The following is a 17,369-nucleotide window of genomic DNA, read 5'->3' as shown; positions in this document are numbered from 1 at the left end:
ATTTCACTAAGTACAGTTGCCATGGGGAGAAGTGCATAAAGGAGAAGAGTGAAATAGATAATGTATGTAAGAACTATCTTTCCCTTTGGCCTGTTTCCCGTGGAGTCTCTCCACCTAATTTATGTGGCACTACGAATCTCCGAAATGTCAATGGACCTCTTTGCAACTTCCAGAAGAAGCCAGGAAAGAAAGATGCAAGTACTTGTAAGGAAATCCTTGAATTTCCAACAGCTTTCTATGCAGTGGTTAATGTCTAGACTCTTGGAATGAAGGCTGTGGATGATTTTCCTTTTTTTCTCCCCAAGTACTGCCCTGCATGATGAGCCAGCCTTTCTCAAAGTGTACTCAATGCTTTCAGTAAACTTGTATCTCACTTTCAAACTTTGGGATTCTATTATAAAAAGAGACATGGAAAGCCAGAAGGATATTTTAATCGCCACAGATTTTAGACTTCTGCCTAATTCTATGTTAAACAAACTTTCAGAGTATCACCATTCAGCAACCGGCTACCCTCTCACAAACTGGCCTTTGTTTCATGAATGATTTTATATCTTTTCACACAGGATTAAGCTGTAATTCTCCACACAGTGCAGCTAATCTCAAATCCATTGTTTCAGATCTTGCCCCTGACAACCACTTCAGTTCCACATACAACACCCCGTTGGTGTCAGTGTCACTCTCCCTGAGTCCTGCTGACACAAGGCTTTAGCTCTGCTGCTGCACTAGTTGTGCAGGTCCACCTCTACACCTTAGAGAGGATGAGAATTTACTACAGTTTTGCTCAGACTTCACTTTTTTCATCAAGTACTAACAATTCATGCGTTAATATTTCAGAGACGAGCGCCCACCCCACTCCAGTTCAGGTTAGCCCTGGAGAAAATGTACTCTGGTTGTCATCAACAGTTGTGTGACCACCAGCAGTCCCCACCCTGGCCCTTAACTCCTGCCTCCAAGTATGAAACCAGAATATATGGGCAGGGTAGTAGCAGGAAGCACCATTTCTCAGTAGCATCCATTTGTAGAAGAAGCCCGAAAAATCGTATCCCATCACACATCCAAACTCCCATCTCCAAAGCCTCAGCAATGCTACCCCAACACATCCCTTCTGCACACACAGAACTGGGTCCCACCAGAATAACTGAGCCCTGTAAAGCAGTTTTATAGACATTGGCAACTGTGGTGTCACTGCGTGTCCCCAGTAGGAGCTTGCGATGATTTAACAACCAGAGGTTCCAAACTATTATTTACTCTTCATGCTTTTCAAATTTGAAGCTTAGAACAAAGTCATGGTGGCAATGGGAGAACATGATTTGTCAGGCAGCCCTAAATCTGGGATGTATTAATGGTGGTTGGAGACAGACTATTTATGAATTCATACTGTAAGTTCACAGAGTTGTTGTCTGCTAATCTATCAATCCAGGGAGATGTTGATCTGAACTTGAAGGAATGTGGGATCATCCGGAGAGTGACTCCTGTGACTGAGGCAGTGATGAAAATGAGAGGCTTAAATCTAGAGAAAAGCTGGGTCAGCTGTGCTGGAGGTGCCCATGCTTTGGCAGTGCTGCTTTATTGTCTCTTTATGACTCCAGCAGCAAAACTTTACAGAGGTTTCTCAGCCATTGCCTCCCTTGAGTCATAGATCCTTATCTGGGCTTTTAACACTGAAATAGGATAATCAAGTTACAAAAGGCCAGCCCAAATTATCTCCTGCCTATAATGCAGTCCTTGGGATGAGCCAGAGTGACAGGACAGAGCCCCGGCATAGATCAGGCATTATGGATCATTTCTTGCCTCTCAGGCACTGCATTCTGACATCACTCCATCGAAGGAGGCATGAGAGAGGCACTAATGTATGCATGCCTTAGCACAGCATGTAATGCAGTGAAGGCCTGACCTTGTTCAAAGTTACTAAGTGCTATTAATATATTTAATGGAAATAAATATTAGCCTTGCTTTGCAGAGGGAGCAACCTGAGACACAAGGCCCCCGAGTGGTTTGTCAGGACAGACAGGGAGCCAGGTATCCTGGTAATTCCTTTTACCCTGAGCACCTGACAAAATTCATTCCCATCCATCCCAGGGCTCCTGCAGAGGGGGAAAAAAATCACCTCTATAAATGTTCCTGCTTTATCAGCAAAACGAGGGTGATAACAAAAACAGCTCAGGCCAGACAAAAGCTAATCGAAGCACATGGGCTCATGCAGATTCATAGAAGCCTGGCCTTAAAATTGCCCAGCAAGACCGGGATGAATCTTCCTCGAGCTCTGACAAGGAAGCAGCAGTCAGCAGTAAGGCTCCAAATGAACCACAGGAAAGCACTTCCAGGCAGGTCAGACACCTGCATCAGACTTGGTGAAAGGACAACAGGGCCCAGGACTCTGAAAGCAGCAGTGACAAAGGCCAAGGGATGCCCTCAGGGCAGCCCACACCTCCCTCGAGGGCAGAGCAGAAGCTCCCCTCTCTGGGAACCAGCAAGAGAACATGAGAAGAAAAGGGAGTGGAGCTGCATCTGAGGTGGTTCAGAGCAGACATTAAGGGTGCTCCCCACAGCACTGACCCTGTCCTAGGGTCAAGGAGCGTCTTGGATGATGCTCTTACCTGAAGGGAGCCAAAAAGAAAGAGGAAGACTATTGACAAGAACATGTAGTGACAGGGCAAGGGGAATGGCTTCACACTGACAGAGGGGAGGTTTAGATTAGAGATCAGGAATAAATTCTTCTCTGTGAGGGTGGGGAGGCCCTGGCACGGGTGCCCAGAGAAGCTGTGGCTGCCCCATCTCTGGAAGTGTCCAAGGCCAGGTTGGACGGGGCTTGGAGCAACCTGGGATAGTGGAAGGTGTCCTTGACCATGGCAGAGGCTGGAACCAGATGGTCTTCAAGGTTCCTTCCAACCCAAACCATTCTATGATACACTCAGGCAGTCCTGGGAGGAGCAGAGAGTTAAGATCTTATGGGTCCTTCCAACTCCACATATTCTATGATTCCTCCATGAAACAGCTGCCTAAACTTTGTCCGGGATAGTCTCAGTCCTACCACGCTCCTGCCTCAGAGCCAGCCTCAAATCTCTGTATGAGATCACGGGTATGGAGGTGCTACTGGTGCTGCACTGGAGTGACCTTCTCTAGAACCTTGAATATAAATGGAGAACACCATAGGTGACCAGAGAAGAATTTGACACATTGCCTGGAGAGAGAACAGACTGTTTCAGTGCTTGGAACAGGAACGCTGCATGGCAGTAAGCAATAGGCAGCATCCATTAAGCAGGATCTCTTCAGACACAGATCTGGGGGATAAGTTTTCAGTGTGACATTGAATTCTTCAGACACTGTAGTAGGCTTAGCTTCTTTAAAGGAAATTTGCTCAGAGGAATATAAGCCATTTCCAAGCATGAACAGAGTACATTAAAGCACTGACTCAGGCTTTGATTCAGAAAAGCACTTAAGCACCCTTCTTGTAAAGGGATACTGTTCTGTGCTTGGACCTTGGAAAGGAAGGGGGATTGTGGTCTCTTTGGCTCAGCGCCACTTTTCAGAGCATAAAATAAACCTCAAACTAATGCAATTAAGGAAGAATCTTTCACAGTGGACGTATTTAATCCATTACTGTCCACTGCAGCAGTTCTTGCACCTAGAACTGGTCATGGCCAGGAGCGCACGCTGATTAGACAGAAGAATGACCCATTTTGATAAAAGCATTGTCTGAAATATTTAAGGAAAAAACCCACCCTATCGCTTTGCAGTGTGAATTTGAAAGGGATGACTTGGCTCTTCTGCTCTGATAGTTTTGCATAATCCAAATAGTGTTTTATGATGTGAAACACACAAAAATGGAGCTTCCTTGGACAAAGGAGCTTCATGCCAAGAGAATTGATGGGTAACAGTGCCAGGGGTCTGTGGAATTTTGTCCATGAGAGATGGGGTGTGGCAGGGAGGAGCAGAGGTAGAAAAAGGTTGACTTCATAAAAAAATGTTTGATCTAGAAGAGGAAAAAGAAGCAAAACAGGGTGAAAAAGCACAAAGCCACTCTTATTTCACAGCTAGCTGAACTTTTGGGAAAAAGATTAATAAGAATCTCACCAAAACTTACTTTTTATAAATTGTGCCAAAACTTCCAAAGTAAAAGGAAAACCTGACAACTGCGGTCCTCTTTACTATGAAAGCATCAGTGCTATTGATGTCAAAGCTTCTAAATCACAGACTCATTCATCTTAAGAGCAAAATTCATTTGTAATTCCACAGCATTTTATTTTGCAATGCACTCGTAAGTGTTCAGCAGTGCATTCTGCAATAATGATAAACTAAAAGCAACATGAGATGTGTGCTCTAACTTGGCTGTTAAATCATTCCTTGAAAGTGCTATGAGCTTGCCAGAATACTCAGTAAGAGATGTCAGGGTTGCAAATTCCCACAAAGAATGGACCAGGTTCTATTATACACACAGATTTTCTTTCAGCTGCTTCTGTTGTGATTAATCTGTGAACCCCCTTGTAGATGTTTTTATTACGAACATGGTTATTGACATTAATATTCTTATTGCAGGACACTTCTAGTCTTAGCACAAATTCCAGTCTGAATGAGATCCTCATCAGTGGGGCCATAGACATGACTTCCTTACAGCTCTATCCCCTCAAAATATAATTGACACAGCAATATTATGTAACGAAAAAAATATGAATAAGGTAGGAAAAAATTTTCCTTTTCGATGAGAAAACTGATCTTCAGTGTCATAACCAGGGTTACATGAGGAGTTAAGAGCAGAATTAGTTATTCCCGTTCCAGTGTCTTAATGATGCAATCATCCTTCCCTGGCAGTTAGCTCTCCTTGTAATTACCGTGTGCAGTGACGCATGTTCTGAGAGGACAGACAAGCACTGAGCTAAGATCAGGGTAAGTGGGCTCTCAAGGAACTGCATCAGCTCTCTCTAAGTCTGTACAGCTAGGGAAGCTCTCAGAAGAGTGTGACCAGGGCACCTGTGGATGAGGAACACCCAGTCAAAGTCTTTGCAGCCTAATTTGGTTCCTTTCCGTAGCTCCCAAGGAAACAGAGAGGGTTGTGTCCAAGGTGTGAAGGCGCAGCGCTTCCCCTTGGAGCACTGGTGCAAAGTCAACGGATGCTTTTCCATGGAAAAGAGCTCATGTTTAACCATGTCCCAGGAAGTGTACACACTGAGCTCACTCATCTATCACCAGGTGCTCATCCCTCTCCGGCTTGTTTCACATTTCTACTTTTGGCCCTGGCTGCTGCACAAGAACGGCAGTTTGGCTTTGAATTCCTGAGGATCCATCCCCTATTTTTAAGTTTCATGACGAGAGAGAAAGCAGTGCAGCCGAAGGTAATGTCCTGTTCCATGAGCAGGAGGATCCTCTTTCACCAGTCAAACACTCCTGGGCACAATCTATCTGCTGGTGAGAAGCGTCAGTTTCGCAGTTCCTCCAAAGTCAGGAACCCAGATGAACCTTCCTGCCTGCACTGACTTTCAGCCTCTTGAAACACTGTGCAAAATTGTCAGCATTTATCTTTTAGATGGTGTTTTAGAGCAAGGCTTGGCTGGACAGCATCTTCCGCTCCTTTCCACACCAGCCTGCCAGGACCATGTGCTGCAGGTAAAGCACCAGCTCTCACCCTCCCTGGCCTCAGTGATGCCTCCTTCAGCTTCTGGACACAGACCTCCTTGCAATTTAAATTTACAGCTTCTTGCCCTATGCATCTTCTCCAAAGATAACACGTTTTTTCTTGCATGTACAAGCCTTTCATGCATTTGAAGGCTTGTCATATCCTTTCTTCCTTTTTTTTTTCCTTAGATAAAACAAGCCTAATTTTTCAGGATTTCCTCAGAAATCACACGTTCCGTCTGAGCACCCTGCTGACTAAACCAGATTAACTGGGGAAATGGGATAGGAAACCATTCATAGCTTTACCATGTTATTAAGGATTTCTAATGTCTTTGCTGCCACTCAGGCTCCTGCTAAAGGTCTCTGCAGAACAATTTCTTTCTAATTGAACTTTTAATAAACTCTTCATGCTTCTGACTTGGTCCCCTGATCATTAATGGTCATTTGTCTACTTCTGTAAGCCCAATGAACAAACATTAATAGAAACTACTTGATTTGAACAAAATGAGATTTTACTGCTATAATAAATGGATACCATAATAAAGGCTGAACCAAGTTATATTAAGTGCTATAGAAATACATGGAAAGGAGAGGTCCTTCCTAAAAGATTTAAACTAAGTCAGAAAACACAGGAGATTTAAATATCACCATCACTCCAATTTAGCAGGTAAAGAACAATGGAACATTTAAAAGGTTTGTAGGCAGTCAGGATAACAGGTAATTTCCTAATTGGACCCTAGCCTTAACAAGTTGCTTTGGAGATCTACTCAGTCTCAGATCAACACTTCAGCCATGTGTTATCCAATCCTCTGCAGTTTCAAGGGAAAAGGTTTGTTTGATTCTTCATGAAAACAGCTCCATTTTCAAAGCCCAAAGAGTCTGTGAAGGCCATAAACTCCATGAAGACCACACTGAGGAAAGGAACACTGCTGAAGCAATGAAAGGTATGAAGATCATCTTGTGAAAGGCTCAACTAAGATCATGCCCCTTATGTCAGAGAAAACTCTCTCAATTTATCTGTCAATTTTTATATCCCATTTCTTCGAGCTTTCTGAAGCTCTGCAAACCAAGTCCAGAGTTTCATTATTTATTTGGGATGCTGTGTGTCACAGTGACACATTGAGAAACTGGCATCTGCAATTTTCACATGTCAGAAAGACTGTAACTTGAACTGACAAAATAAATTGCTGTTCACACACTCCCACTGACTTTGTTATGTCCCTGAAGCCCCAGGCCTATTTTTTCAATTAAGATCCCGCCTTCTTCCATCCCCCCTCTTCCTACTGCAAAAGCACAATGAGTGGCTGGCAGGAGGGAACGTGCCTTCCACAGCTGGCAGTAGTTGACTGGGAAAGGCAATGGCATTGCTGATACAGAGAACAAATAATTCTCCTTAGCTTTTCAGGAAAAGGCACACGTCCTTCCTCCATCAGTTAATGCCACCAAACCCCTCCGAGAAGACAACAGGGCTGTGTCAGTTTTGCTGGAGCCTTTTGACTCACAAAAGGAGTGGAGCAGTTCTGGCAGGACAGAGCAACTCTCAATTAAAACCAGTGGAAAATTTCCTCATCGGGAGATTAAATTGATTTCTTGATCACAGGAATGTCAGAGATGTGAGTGATTTCAGTGAGAAACTACCCTCATCCCCCTGGGAGGGGGGGAAAATAAAACCTCACAGATGGGGACATCTCATTGATTGTATGGTCCAGCATGAGAAAATAATCTTAAATATCTTAAATACCTGAGAGCCCCCTAAGCCTGGCTTACTGAAGGCTCAACATGAACATGAATCCTCTGCCTGATTTCCCATTAGTGAGCCTGAGCCATGACCTCACTTCCGACTCCTACCTCCATTCCTCCTTGTCGTGTCACAGCAGGCATTGAAAACTTTCCCTTCTCTGCAGCAGCACAGGCCAAAGAAAGCAAGGAGAAACTAATTTCAGCCTCCAGAACTAGTAAGGCTCACGAAGCAACTTACTTAGGCCTGTGTAGGTTAGACCTCACCTGAGCCCCTGACTTAGACTCCACACTGTCTTCTCCCTTTGGCAGAAGGCACCACACACTCCTGGATGCTACTGAAGCAAAACATATTTTGTTTAACTCTCCAGGTTGACCCAAGTTGTTCCCTCATTTTGTAATCCTTTCCATTTATTTGAGCTGAATTTGGAGCAGCAAAACCACATGTGGCTTGCGTGACATTTAATTGCGAGTACTTCACACACTCCTAAATTCCTTCCTTTTGTGTGCAAGCTCTACATATTTAGTCAAGGACACATTGGGGAAGGTCAGTGGGAGGGGACAGAGAGGAGAGGAGAGGAGATCTTCTAATGCATTGGCCATTCCAAAAAGAGCCTTGCTCACCACAAGAGCAGTCGTCCGTATGAACAATCCCATATTCCTATGGGCAGAGCTGTGAGGGTGAACTCAGTTATCCAACAACAGCCACTGGCTGGGCACTCATCAGCTCAGGGATGTATCTGGGTGTCTTGTGGCCTAGGAAGCTCTGAGAACATCCCTGGATTACAAATGGGGTCACTGGGAGGCCTCAAGGTTTGCGGTCATGACTAGCTCCCAAAAAATCCTCCTTCTGGGCTCTGGGACTACAAACAACAACACGGTTCTGCCTGTCCCAGATGAGCCACGAACACTGAAATGAGCAGAGGAAGCAAAGAGGAAGAGAGCCCAAAGTCTCCACTCTAAAGTTGCAGAGTATAAAATAGAGAAAAAATTGCTGATATTGAACTAATGGCAATAATTCAGTGAAGTGTGCAAGAACAGTTATTGTGTTTCCTAATTGTAATTGTAAAATTATATGGTCAAAACCAAGGGAAAAATCAAAGAAAAGATTTCACGCTCCTGCACAGCTGAGCCCAACCCTAAGCTCAGATTTCTAAGCTCAGGAGTAAATGATTTGGTCTCTGGCTCAGCTGTCACCCCACAATTCCCATGCTGTCAGCTCCTGCTTAGCTTCTTAAGAACCAGTCAGGAGCTTTCCAATTTGTTTCCATTTCACTCCAACATTTAAACACATGGGGGGGGGAGGAAGTAAAATGGGAGCAATGGTTTTCCATGAAAAATTTCAAATTTCTACAGTTTTGGTTCAAAGTAGACGCAGATTTTTCTCCACTTAAGGCTTTGCTACCTAAGAGATTCTGACCTCAGAGTAACTCTTGTCCATCTGAGATTCCTGAGCTGAACCTGCCACTACACAGACAGTGCTGCTTCCCTGTCCTCCTCCCAGTTCAGTCCCAGGTGTTGTCCCAGCCAGCTGGGTGTGCACAGACAGATCTCCTCTGGCCTGGTTCTGCCCTGATTTCCACCACAACAAATGGGAATAAACAGCCTTTTTAGTCAACTGAACCTTGCACAGAAAGGAGGCGAGATGAGTTGTGAACAATGCGTTCTGCTCCCCAAAGTGACTGAGCAGGAGCTCAGTAACAGCAGCTGAAGAGGTGCCTGAGAGAGAGGAGAGTTCATGGGCAGAGACATCTCAAACACCACCAGCAGCTTCATTTCACACCATAGAGATTAAACTTTCTTCTCAAGTGGGCATCAGCAGGGCCTTGGAGACTTCTGGTTTCTTGCTAAGGAAGCAAAGGCTTCTCTGCCTTTAACCTTGAAGTGAATCCACCAAGAACTGACATTGCCAGTTTAAGAGTTGATGAGAGTCTATTCCTCTGCACCTACACAGCAGGTAGAACAAAACCAGCAGTACTATGAAGTTCTTCCCATCAACTCCCCTCTCCTCATCGCTCACCTTCAAAACACCTGTGGGATTTTACTGTGCAAGGAAGGCTTGTCTGTGTTCCCAAACCCCCACAGGGATGGTGGATCAGTGGGAGCTGTACACAGGAGAACCAGAGGAACAAGCACAGACTGGAGCAAGCCCACAAAACCCCCTCCTGCAGGCAGGCCAAGGCTCCAGAAAATTCCCTGAGAGCTTCTGAGGTCAATGTGTCGCTGTTCCCTTACTCGCCCCTCTCTGATGCACATGAAAAAATTGTTCCCATATGAAAGCATGAACAGCAGATGCACAATAGAAATTTAAACAAACTTCCTCTGCAGGAGGACTGCCCAAGGAAGAATGGTCTGATTCATGCAACTTAATGATGACTAAAGCCACTGTTTGTGCTTTGAAAATGTGCTGAGGTATTGGCAGCCATCTCAGACCTTTGTAGCATGTCAGCAGGTTATGGATTTGAAGACCAACATAAATCTTTCAAACTTCCATTCCAGAGGAAGGCCTTAACATTTGACCTCAGCAACATTCACTAGAAATATCTGAAAGAAAATACCAGTTTGTCAAAAACAAAGCCTTTTTCCCGAGGTTCTGCAGAAGCAGAGAGATGTTCCTTCCCGCCCCTTCATTCAAATTAAGCAACAGTAGCCGAGTGATTATGTTGCCTTTTTCTGGTCTTAAAATTAAGAGCCAGACATGGTTAAGGAGGAGTGGGGTTTTTAACTCGGTATTTATTTAAGGATCCTTAAGGTGCACCACTTCATCCAGGTGGAATGTGCCAAAATGCACCCTGAAATGCACCCGAAATGCACCCTGGAATGCACCCTGAAATGCATCCGAAATGCATCTGAAATGCACCCTGAAATGCACCCTGGAATGCACCCTGAAATGCACCCGAAATGCCCACACACGATAGATCGCCTATACAATTTATAGGCCTTGCAAATTAGTATATCTATCAAAGATTTCCCAATGAGAGGCTCAAATGAACCCCCCCCATCCTGAGGCATCCCCCCCTGGATGGACCTATCTTAGTTTACAGGATGTTCTTGGGAAGACCTTGGTTTCTCAGGATAGCATAGGGCTTTCTGGTCCCAACTGTGAGGCCTCCAGGATGTTTGGTCTCCTGGCTTAACAGAATATTAGGTCTAAGCTAAGTTATCAAACTTCAGGAATTACGAATATGCATGCTAAAAGCACCAGGGATACATCAAAGCTATATAAAAGGGTATAGAACAGGTATATATAAATAAAAGGCAAAAAATGATCATGCCATCATTTACTATAGTCAAACTTGGGCAGGCTGAAGATCTGTCAGGTTTGCAGAAAACACCTGAATTCAAGAGTTCACCATGATATGGCAACGTCCTGACAGCCACCACAGAGCTTGTTGGGCTGGGGAGTGGAGGAAAAGAGCAAAGATCCTCTTTGGACATAAAAGGACGGAAAAGAAAAAAGAAATCTGGTTTGTGATCTCATTCTGCAGCAGAACACGTCTGAACCTCTGTGACACCCAGCTAGACCATGTGTTGTTCAACAATCCCCTGGAGCACAGGCACAACTTTCCCATTAAGAGGGCAGTCCCTGGGAATTCAGCAAGGCTGAGATTGCCCCGAGGTACTCCCAGGCAGCAGCAGGATGCACACAAGAGATCCCCTCATTACTGGACAACTTCTACCAAACATGGTCAAATAATATTCTCCAGAATGCAGCAAATTTTGTTTTCCTACTGCATCGTAAGTTACACACAGATGGGAGTTTAAACAGCACCTCTTCTCCACAGAAGACATTGATCCTGTCCCAAATTTTCCTTGACCATCTCCTCTGGAATACAACACTGTAATAGCGGTCTCTGTTCCAGGAGAGCTGGGCTTGCATCTGTTCATCTCCAGAGATCCTGCTAAATCTTATTACTGCTTCCCCCCTCTCCTTCCAGAACAGAGCTGATTGAAGAACAAAAAAGAACTTCAAGGTGAATAAAAGCCCTGTGTTAAGCATGAGGTTATACACAGGGGTTGCAGTATCACAGCAGCCTTGGAAATGTCCGTGAATCCCCAAAGCTTTGATTTCAGCATTAAGTAATGCTGGCCTGAACATTCATCCGGAAATGTGCACTGCACAGAATTTTTTATGCATAAACTTTTCTTTTTCAAAAGGTTCACTTCTCCCTTCAGGTCGGGAGACTAAAAAAATGCCAAGAACATTGGATTCACTATTGGGGTCAGTCCAGCAATACATCTCCTTCGGCTCCCTGCCTGACAGATGAGGTGAGCCAGCACCAGCTGCTCCAGTGGTAAATGTGAAACTCCGCAGTAGGCAGTTATGAAATAACCTTGGTGAGAGGAGGCTTCTTGCTAGCCTCATCCTAACCCCTATCATTTAAGAGCTGGCTTCCACCCAGAAGTCCTCAGCATCCAGAAGGGGCATATACACCTTTTTAAATTATTACATAATTGGATATTCTCTCATTAGCCTTTCCCATTTTATCGTGGTCAATCGTCCTAGAAATCGAGATGCCAACTACTTATTTACACATCTGGGCAGAATATTCACAATATTTAATAAACATCAAGTGTTTATATTCCATCAGGCCTCCCAGTCCAAGTCTGGCCATGCTTTCCACAGAGTGGAAGACAGGAATAAACTGTCCTGCCTGAACAGCCGAGCAGCATCGCCCCTGTCGAGAAAGAGGCAGAGGAATGTTCTGGGCAGAATTTGCTGTTCACAGAGCAACAAACTGGTCAAGAAGAGCATTTCCCACGCCATCTAAACCAACAGTATTTTTACACACTTTTTCTGGCCACCTCACCACAGTCTTTGGGACCAGTTTCCCAGCCTGGGGACTGCTGGTGTGTGCAAGAGCCTTCCCACCTCATGCAGTAACCTCGACGCAGACAGGCAGGGAAAACTGGGATACAATTATGGGAAATTTCGCAAAGCAAACGTTGTTTAAGACACAAGGAATATTTTTCAGAAACAGTTCTGAAAAAAGGCTGGTCACAAATGGAATCAGACTTGTCAAATATATCAAGAAACTCCTGTGCACACACGTGTGCATGTGTATATCTGGATCTATACGTATTTATGTGCCCTGGCATTCTCAACCAGGTGAAAACTGTCCAAGTAAAACTTCAGGATGTTTTTCTCTGCTGTCGTGTGCATGTTAATATTGATGAAAAATTTTCGCTGCTTTCCTCCTTCTCAGAAAAGAGTTAGAACAGGGTATTCCTCTTACCAGTGAAACACTGTCAATTATCCTCCACTTATCTGCAAGATTCCTAACAAACACTTTTAGTGGGTTTTGAGCAAGCTTTTTTTTTATTTCCTCTGCCTTTTGCTCCTTCTCCAAAGCAGAGGTAAAAATAAAATTATTTTCAATGTCTTTCCAAAACAGGTAAGATTTTCCTTTGCTGGCTGGGTGCTTCCCCACTCCATTTAGCACTTTTTTCCACTGCTGGGAAGATCCATCTTTCAGCAGAGCTACTTTTCCTGGTTTACATGGAAAGTATATATAGACAAAGGCAACAAGCCCTGATAAGAACAGCTGGGACCACAAAGGAGCTATCAGAAATTCAGCATTTATATTACAGCAACATAGAGGGGACAGAGGAAAAATCAGGTCCTTTCCCTTGGGACAGGAACTTGTAATAGAAAGAGACAAGGAAATAGAACAGTGAAGCCCATTCTCATTGTAAGTAGTCAGTATTTCCAGAGCGAGAAATTTTGTATTGCTTTTTGGGGACAAAACAGGCTTCCTAAGGATTCATTCAGATCTCCTAAATGCCTTATTATTTCATCCTGACTCAGAGGAGCAAACATCTTTGAATATCCTGCTCTGAGTCTTCTTGCCCTGAACATAAAAGGCTGAGCCCTGGATCACAGAAAAACCTGGAAAGTGCAGAGAAGGTCCAGCTACAGCAAGCTCAGTTCACCTTCCTCTCCACAAGAAAACAAATAAATAGCCCTTAAAGCTTTGTTGAGATCCAAACCTTTGTTAAAGGGTTTAACTTCACTCACTACAGTGGGTCAATCCTTCCAGAGAACCCCAGTTTTAGCCTAAACTGTGCCTGCATTGAAACAAACGGAAATGAGACTGGAGGAGGGGGAAGCAGGAGTAGGATGGGGAAGAAAGGAAAGAGTTTTCTTCAGGATTTGAACACACAGACTGAAACAAAAGAGCTTGCGAGGTGCCACCATCACCTTTCTCACAGCTCTGAAGCTACATCATTTCCCAAGGCAGGGGAGAAGCAGTTCTGAACAGCTCCAATCTCATTTGTATTTCCAGATGCAGAATAAGTTGAAACACCTCATGACCATAACATAGCAAACATCCCACTCGCTGCCATCAAAATTGCAGGCCTGGGAGCTGAGAGCAGAACTCTTCCTTGCATTTCTCCAAGACCTAGAAGGAATTTCAACCTGGCTGCACGATTTTTTTCTCCAAGTCTCCCACCTCCCTCCTGTGTCCCTGAACAACAAGAGCTGTTTTCCCTTTAATCTGCAATGCCACCTTGTGGCTATAAACAACGAGAACACGGAGACGACACCAACGTTTGAAACAAAATTCTAGGTCACTTTGACCACAGATTCAAGTACCACATCTGCCAGAGAAACACCTGATGCAGGGGGACAAAAGTCATCTGAGAATAGCTGTGTTTTATCGAAGCTGGTGTTTGCTCTGTGTGGGTTTCAGTGGCCCAAATTCATAGCAGCACGTGGAAAAGCAGCTTCTAACATAAATCCTGTAGTGGCTGAATCCATTTCATAGAACCATGGGATTCCAGAATGGGCTGGATTGGAAGGGACCTTAAAGGTCATCGATTTCCAACCCATGGCCCATGGGCAGGGACACCTCCCACTGCCCCAGGCTGCTCCAAGCCCCAGTGTCCAGCCTGGCCTTGGGCACTGCCAGGGATCCAGGGGCAGCCACAGCTGCTCTGGGCACCCTGTGCCAGGGCCTGCCCACCCTCCCAGGGAAGGAGCCCTTCCCAATATCCCATCTAACCCCTATCAGTGTGAAGCTATTCCCCCTTGTCCTGTCTCTCCAGGATCTCGTCAATATTCTCTCTCCATCTTCCCTTTAGGCTCCCTTCACTGCAAGGCCACAGTGAGGTCACCCCAAAGCTTCTCCTCTCCAGGCTGAACAATCCCAGCTCTCCCAGCCTTTCCTCCCAGCAGAGCTGCTCCATCCCTCTGATCCCCCTGGAGCCTCCTCTGGCCTCTCTCCAGCAGCTCCAGGTCCTTCCTGTGCTGGGCCCCGGGGCTGGGGCAGCTCTGCAGGTGGGGTCTCACCTGAGCACAGGGGCACAGGGGCACAATCCCCCTCCCCTGCTGCCCAAGGACATCCCACCTGTAAAAGCAATAATTACAGACACAGCTTTTAGCTGTGTGCTGCAGAAAGCTCCAGCTCCAGCCCTTCCCAACCCTCCTGGATGCAGGCTGTCCCATCAGCCAGGCTGGACGCTTCCATCCTCCCTTCTCTCTGAAAAGAGCCTCATTTTTAAGGAGTTTGTGCATTCTTTAATGGCTCCTTCAATCCCAGATTGAGTGAAACATCCCCAATCCTTGTTGTGTTACACTGGGAGAGGCCCTGGGTCCCTCTGGACTGAAAGGCCTGGCTTAATCCCAGCTGGACACTGCTAACCTGTCGCAGGGTCCAGTATCTAAAAATCTGAGTACAATTCAGCACTTTTCTTCTGAAGGCCTCAGAGGCATATTTTGAAATAATTCAGCATGTCTCTGAGTTGCCTCTTGAGCAGACAAGTATTCTTCCCCTCTCACGGCTGGCAGGCCAAGGCACACAAATACTAAACCCTTCTGGGTAGGGAGTAGCTGCCCTGCTATGCACAAAAATTATTGTATTTTTAAGCTTTAAAATATGATTCTCTCAGGAAAATTAGGAGCAGCTGTCCCTCCCTGGGACAAGCTGGCTTCTCACAAATATTTGGCATTTGGAATACTCTTGTCCTTTGACCACTGGGTCTGGTTTTCAATTAGGCCTGATTTTAATGGACAACCAGGCTATTGCTCAGGATTGCTGGGGCACAAGAGGCAGCACAAGGCTAAATTCAGCAAGAGTGCAAATCAGGGCATTTACACAAATTAGAGCTCACAGCTCAATGTCACTCCAGATCCCTAACCCAGCAGTGGCTTCATTCCCTACTCCCTGCATCCTGTGGAGCTCTTGGCACCTGGGGAGAAGCTGGTACAGATTATTTCCATTGACACTTGAGTATCTACTCAATCAAGGTGCCTTCAGCCCCTGTCAGCAGGGCAAGCACAGAACACCCAGAGAGGGGGTTCCTCTCTCCTGGGGAACATTCAGCACATTATCTACGGGGTGGAGAATGAGGAAATCGCCACTCAAGGTTCTGCTGGGAACTCCACGGACTCCTTTCAAGTGACAGCACTAAATACTGGCCTAGATTTATCCCTTCTCACTTTATACACTTCCTGAAGCCTTTAAGTGGAAGGTCTGGGAGGCAAAGCCTGGGGTAAGACTCCTAGATCCCCACTCTAATCAGCAAAGAGACAACAGCCCTCCTGAAAGTAATTAAGATCTTAGGCAGACTAAGACAATGTTTCTGTAACTTATGATGTCACTGAGACACTGCCAAAGCCCTCACTGAAATCTCAATACACAAATCTGCTGCTGCTCCTCTGTCCACAAAACCGAGTGCTGCCCCGCACAAGGAAGTTGGATGGCTCTGATGAGATTTTTGGCGTTTTAAAAAGGTTGCCGGAGTACTTGGCCATGTACTTGCTCAGAAATTGATGTTAAGTTGGTGGCTTTCTAGCTCCCCAACTCCTTCTCTTTCTTCTTTTTTAGGAACACTCACTGTGCTGGTCTTTTCACTGGCTTGTGATTCTCTCCTTTGCAAGTTAACCCTACTTGCAGGACTGAAATATCTTTTCTTCTTTTTTTTTTTTTTAAGTATTCTAAAATTAAATTCACAATTCCAACCCATTTGAAAACACCTAAATCATCCAGGTTGGCCCTAACCCATTTTCCCACACCTAGGTTGGGACCTCACTGCTTTATAACTAGTCCTAATTACAGAAATCATCTAATTAGTGTTGAACCTCGTATGAAGAAAAGACATTAAACAATTATCTCAGTGCTGATGTGTTGATAGCTCCCTTTCCCAGCTGTAGAGCAGAACAGCCTCCTGTAACAGTGATACAGAGCTGGAGCTCCTTACTGCCAGTGCCTCTTAAATGTTGTATCTTTATTTAGTTCTTTGGCCTTTCTGATTCTGTCTGTGCTCCTGCTCCACTTCTGTTCTCGTTCTGGGAGCCTGACCTAGTTTCTCCTTATTGCATATTTCTTTCTTTCCTTTGAGGTCAGCGATGAGCTCATGATTAAACCTCTCTGGTCACCTACTATACTTTCTGAATGGGATAACTTGAACTTGGGGCCTTGAGGCTCCCTGAGGCTCTGCCAGCTTTCCTTATCTAACTTTTCCCTTAGCTCACCCTCTCAGGAGATATTTTTTCCCAATTCTTACAGTGTGTTCCAGTTAGCCTTCATTGCTGAAAGCTATTTTTTAAAGTTTTGCTGTGATTTTTCACCATATAAATGCACCTGTTTTGCTTTTACTGTCTCTATAAATGGCATTTAATCAATAAACATTTATTGACATGTAATGCATGCTTAATAAAATGCAGCAAGGAGGAGTGAAAGAACACTGGTAAGGAGCAGTAAGAGGTGATTCTGCAAACGCCTGAGCACTTCAGCTCACCAATAAATGATATTATAAAAGTGCAGAGTTTGCCAGAGCCATTTGTTAGGCAGCACACAGAGAACAGCTTCAAACTGAGAGCATGCAGTGCTCTGGCCAGAGCAGAAACCTCCCCAGAGAAGGAACCAGTCGTACCCCTAACTCAGGCAGTGTCATTCTGCTTTTTGAAGCAAACTGTGCAAGAACAGAGGGGGGGAAAAACCCCACTGAAGTAATTGATGAAATTAATCAATTTACTGATGTTATTCTTGCTGAGCATCCAAACAACAGGAGGTGAA

This window comes from Corvus kubaryi, unplaced genomic scaffold (assembly GCF_017639235.1).
Source record: "Corvus kubaryi isolate FWS band 111438036 unplaced genomic scaffold, C.kubaryi_AGA036_p1.0 78, whole genome shotgun sequence".
Classification (NCBI taxonomy): domain Eukaryota; kingdom Metazoa; phylum Chordata; class Aves; order Passeriformes; family Corvidae; genus Corvus; species Corvus kubaryi.
This window is presented reverse-complemented; position numbering follows the sequence as displayed.